Source organism: Sinocyclocheilus rhinocerous, unplaced genomic scaffold (assembly GCF_001515625.1).
Source record: "Sinocyclocheilus rhinocerous isolate Xijiao unplaced genomic scaffold, SAMN03320098_v1.1 scaffold1857, whole genome shotgun sequence".
Lineage (NCBI taxonomy): Eukaryota > Metazoa > Chordata > Actinopteri > Cypriniformes > Cyprinidae > Sinocyclocheilus > Sinocyclocheilus rhinocerous.
In genome coordinates this window covers 90,174-96,173 of record NW_015646366.1, presented here as the reverse complement: position 1 = coordinate 96,173, position 6,000 = coordinate 90,174, and positions in this window count along the sequence as shown.

Here is a 6,000-nt window from a genome sequence, read left to right as displayed (position 1 = left end):
TTCTATCAGCTGCAGTTCTGGCGCCTCTCTCCGTCTCAATATAATGTACAACGCCACATGCATTCACATCAGTGTTAGCTCAGCAGTAGAGTTACTCTCACGGGACACTGCACTTATGCGCAATCACAAAACTACATTATTTTTTCATCTGCTTTAAAGGAATACCGGTTAAACATTTAATTCACGTGCTGGGGCCCGTTCTTCGTTTGTTGCTAACTCAGTTAGCTGGATTTGATTGTTGACGATTTGGCATGATCTTGGATTGTTTAGTTCTTCGAAGCTCATCCCGGAGTTGTTGTCATAGCAACAGGTCCATAAGCTTAAACCTGCTCGGGACCAGCTCATTTCATGTAAACAGGATTAGATTGCATCTTCTTAATGTGTAAGAGGTGTTATGTTTCTGCACTCTTCCATTTTTAGCAAATTATGAAAACTTTGTCTAAAACAATTTTTGTGATGGTTTGTATTTTTTGTGCTCTGTATGGAACATCAGTGCCTGTTTAAGTGATGAACTCCATGTGTTTGTTTTCAGACATGATAACAGACGTTTTATACTTGTGCTACAACTTTTTGGCCTGTGCTACAAAACTTTCAACCTCTGTAGCACCAGTGCTATGTGAAAAAAGTTAATGTACAGCCCTGCCTTTAAATTTTTTCTAAAATCACAAGTTTAAAAAAATGTCAGTCATTCATCTATTTCCTTATGGGAAATACAAGCAAGCTGTCAAAATGGAATTCTAACAAATATTACAGTGGAAAATAGTACTGGGCCAGATCAGCACAGAAAGCCACTGTCCTGCAGAGTTTAGCAATATTCCCAATTAAAGAGATAGTTCACCCAAAAATGAAAATTCTGTCATTAATTATTCGCCCTCATGTCGTTCCAAACCTACAAGATCTTTGTTCATCTTCAGAACACAAATTAAGATATTTTTGATGAAATCCGAGAGTTTTCTGACCCTGCATAGTGAGCAACACAACTGCAATGTTCCCAGACCCAGAAACATAGTAAGGACATCAGTAAAACAGTCCATGTGACATCAGTGGTTAAACCGTTATTTTATAAAGCTACGAGAATACTTTTTGTGTGCAGAGAAAACTAAAATAGCGACTTTATTCAACAATTCTTCTCCTCCAAATCGCATCTTCCGCCATTATCAAGAGTACCTCTGCATGTAAACAATGCATGCACGTTGTACTGTTGACATAGAACACACATGCGCTGAGCCTTGTTTACGTGCAGAGGAAAGCAATGTCCATGCCTCTTGATACTCTCCATAATGGCGGAATACGTGATTTGGAGGAGAAGAATTGTTGAATAAAGTCGTTATTTTTGCTTTCTTTGCACACAAAAAGTAGTCTCATTGCTTTGTAAAATTGCAGTTGAACCACTGATGTCACATGGACTGTTTTATCGATGTCCTTGCTATGATTCTGGGTCTGGGAACATTTCAGTTGCATTGCAGCCTATGGAGGCTCAGAAAGCTCTCGGATTTCATAATTTGTGTTCTGAAGATGAATGATGGTCTTATGAGTTTGAAACGACATGAGGGTGAGTAATTAATGACATAATTTTTATTTTTGGGTAATCTAGCCATTTAAACACCTGAACCAGCTAATCAAGTTTTTTTTAGGAATTTTCAAAAAAAAACAAAGTCTTACTAAAACTTCCAGGCAGGTGTGTTGGATCTAAACTCCACGGAACACTGGCTCTCCAAGAGCAGGTTTGGACACGCCTGCCTTGTATCAGAATAAATTGTTTTTGGGAGGCTAATGCATTCATAATCTGTCATTTTATAGTAATACCACATATTTTGTATTTAATGTATTAATAAACCTAATCTTATTATATCATATATTATATGTTGTTTTTTTTTTGTTTTTTTTTCATGACCAGAGGTGTATGGTATTGGAATATCAAGTATTGGAGTAAGTGTAATTAGTTACTGTACTTGAGTATCTTTTTGGATACTTTGTAGTTGTACTGCGTATCAAAAGATATTAGCAACTTTTACTCTCTACTTCACTACATTATTGAATGAGTATCTGTACTCTTTACTCCACTACATTTGAAATGAGTATTGCAGTTACACATTACATTTTGCATGCACCTAGCTTTTTCTGCAGCAGTTTATTTCTGCTACAAAAGACGTGAAACTGCCTATTACAGGTCACTGAAAGTACTGCATCTTGTGCGTTTTGCCATTACTCTCCCAAACTTGTCAACAAGGCTACTTTATGTGATTGCGAGTTCCTTAGCAAGTATTTGTGAATCAGAGGTGTTTTGTATATGAGATGAGGACATGACTGCAGCCGGCAATGAGACCCAAACCAGCACATCCACTGCGAGAAGGCTTCGGCTTTTGAATTCGTTTGAAAATGTTTTGTGGCTCCCTTTGATTAGTCTCCTCAGGTGTGTCTTATCTTGTTAAGGCCTGTTCGCACCAAGCACGATAACTATAAAGATAACGATAAACATATAGTTCTAAAAATCTTTCTCAGTATTAAAAAATAGAAGAGTCCACACCACAGCTATAACGATAAAGGCTGTTCATTCTGTTCTTTGTTCCCTTTGGTTTTTGGCTTATTGTTTGTTCTAGTTTTTCCATTAAATACCAGCACATAGATCCTTGCCTCTGCCTTTTTCCCCAGCTTCTCCACAGCATTACAGTTTTTCACTGGTAAATCTCTTTGACTAGCCTATATTTAGTATAAGTAAAATACTTAAGTACTGTTAAAATCACATACTCTAAGGCTTTAACTGAAGTTGTTTTGGAATTGGTGACTTGTAACGTGTAGTGGAGTAATTTTCACTGTAAGGTATCTGTACTTTTACTCAAGTATTTTTAGGTACTCTTTACACCTCTGGTCCTGGGGGGCCAGTGTCCTGCAGAGTTTAGCTCCAACTTGCCTCAACACACCTGCCTGGATGTTTCAAGTGTACCTAGTAAGAGCTTGATTAGCTGGTTCAGCTGTGTTTAATTAGGGTTGGAGCTAAACTCTTCAGGATTCCGGCCCTCCAGGACCGAGTCTGGTGACCCCTGTGCTAAGCCATGGATTGTAACAAAAGTCGACAAAATTGTACAGGGTATCTGCAGGATTTTTAAAATGAAATGTAAGACTTATAAAGACCTTTTTTAAGACCTGCACAAATAAAACTAATATCATATGAGTGGGGTAGGTCAGTGTCTGTGGTAACATATTAAATGTCATAAAATGACTGTAAAAAACATTATTTACAGTTCAGACAGTTTTTCAAGAATACAAAAAGTTATAAAATGATAAACATCACATTTCTGCCTTTAAACCATTTTTAAGAAAAGGGAAGAGTCAAAAGTACCAATTACTATATATTATATTAATAATGTATATTATATATTATATTATTTAACATTTTATTATTAGCATATAAATAACATCTAAATATATCTTAATGTCTTAATTGTTTAGATTTCTAGAAAGTAAATCAGCTTCTTGACCATCCACCAGTTCTTATTTACAACTGCGTGTTTGCAGCCGTGTAAAACATGGGTTGATTTTCACATTGGTCTAAATAAACAGCACACAGCTGAAAATGCAAAATAATTCATTCTCTGCCAGCAGGTAGCACTTATGGACGGCAGAATAGAGTGGTTTCCCCGGTAACGGCAAGGCAGTACACAAAGCAGAAGCACCTGACTTTGAAACGTGCAGCACTCATATTTATACAATGAAATCATAGCATTTTTAAGTTTAATCGTCACATTAAGCTTTATAGCAATTCTTGTCTTTCTGTCCCCAAACGTAACACCTCTTAAAATCATAAGACTTTCTTGTACCATTTAAGACATTTTAAGGACCCGCAGAAACCCTTATACTTCTATTTATAAATGATGAAAAGGCGATACAGCGCTTCACTTACCTTAGGCAAAACTGTTTTCTACATCAGTAAAGTTGTGACATTCCTTCATTTCGCCAAAGTTAGGCAGCGATGAAGTAAGAAAACCTTGATCAAACGCAAGCTGTTATATATATATATATATATATATATATAAAGGAATAGCAGGTAAAACGTTAAAATGTATGCAGAAGTCAAATGTGGCATTATTTGTACTTGCTTGCTTTAGCTAATTTTACTGGGACTTGAGTCGCATAGAAAGAGCACAGATGAGGCCAAATAACATGACACGTGCAACTGATGGCAATTCATTAAGGACTTGTACACCTTCAACAACAATCCCAGTATCATGTGGTGGCTGAAGAGGATCCTCCCTGAAGACAAACACTGCCTTTGTTCATCTCAAACTCTATTTGAGCTTCATCCTTCTGAACAATCTGATAAAACAAAACAAGTAAAACATTAAACATAGCTAACCTCCAAAAATTTATAACATCTGCTTTGTACAAATACAAAAACAATAAATAGTAAAATACATTAGTAAATATACTTCTGTTAAGAGTCAGTTATCTTATATTAATTTATTTCAGAATCTGTCCACATACTGAAACTTTCCACAATGCTTAATTTGGACATGAGTCCAGGCTTTCACTGCTCCATCTACACTTCTGCTGCTCTAAAGTGACAAATATTTCACACGTAAATCTTACAATGTTCCCACAGTAGTATACACTGCAGTATAGCCACAGTCAGTGCTTGAAGTGGGCCGGGACGCACTTATAGGCACTTCTATATCTTAGTCTTTAGAGTACCTGCACTTTTTTGTGCGTACCGCCACTTCTGACATGTTGCTGGTACTTTGAGTAAAAGTCTCAGTGTCTACTTAATGGGTAAGTAAAAATGACACTATATAAATCACACTATCCAGGCAGGATCACCTCTCATCTCGAACAATCACGTGAGTGAATTCAAGCGCAATAGGTCTACCACATGTGTGGGGTGCCAGAGCATATCAGGGGAGACGCATAGAGTAGTATAAATAATTAAAAAATAATTAATTATTGATTACTAATTTTAACCAGTACTTCATAAAGAAAATAATACCTTAAAAATGAAAAGAAGCCTTTTACAATCACATCATTTTAAACTGGTAAACTCCTGGAAAGTCCAAGTATCCAGTAAATTAATTCAGACAGTAAGTTCAAAACAGCGCTAATGCAGAGAATACATGGCTGATTTCATCAGAGATTGTGGAGAGAATAGTGACATGTCCAGATGTCATTAAATTATTCTGTTCAGCGTGTATTTGGCTTAAAAGCAAGAGTGTTTTATAATAGATGCTGGCTGAAGGTGGTCAGAGGTTTAGCGATTCTGAATGGATCCATATAGTAGGTTTAGTGGTCTTTGGCTCCCTGTTGTCCTGTTTGGTATTGCAGATTGACTTGTGCTAAATTGTATTGAAAACTTTTATTTAATTATTGATTGATTGACTGTGGCACTATACATACATTGTGCATTATTAAAAAGTATGTATTTATTTAATATAAATAAATAAATGTGGGGGGTGAGTACCGGCACTTCTTTTTTTCCACTTCAAGCACTGGCCACAGTATACAGTATTTTACCAAATATAAAGTACAAACCAGCACAAAATCTTTAGTCTGTGTAGTGAAGTGAAGAAGTGAAGTGACATGACATGACATGTGGCCAAGTATGGTTACCCATACTAGCATTTATCCCATCCTAACTGCGCACACACACAGCAGTGAACACACACCCGGAGCAGTGGGCAGCCATTTTTTGCTGCGGTGCCCAGGGAGCAGTTGGGGGTTCGGTGCCTTGCTCAAGGGCACCTCAGTCGTGGTATTGAAGGTGGAAGAGAGCGCTTTACATTCACTCCCCCCACCTACAATCCCTGCCGGTACGAGACTCGAACCCACAACCTTTGGGTTACGAGTCCGACTCTCTAACCATTAGGCCACGACTTCCCCCTTTTTTTTAATTTAGTTATTTATTTATTTATTTTTTATAGTGAGTGTATGAGACTAATTAAATTATTAAAACACTGTGGGGACACTTCACAATTATTATAGACCTAAGCATATAAACAAAAGCCAGAGTAT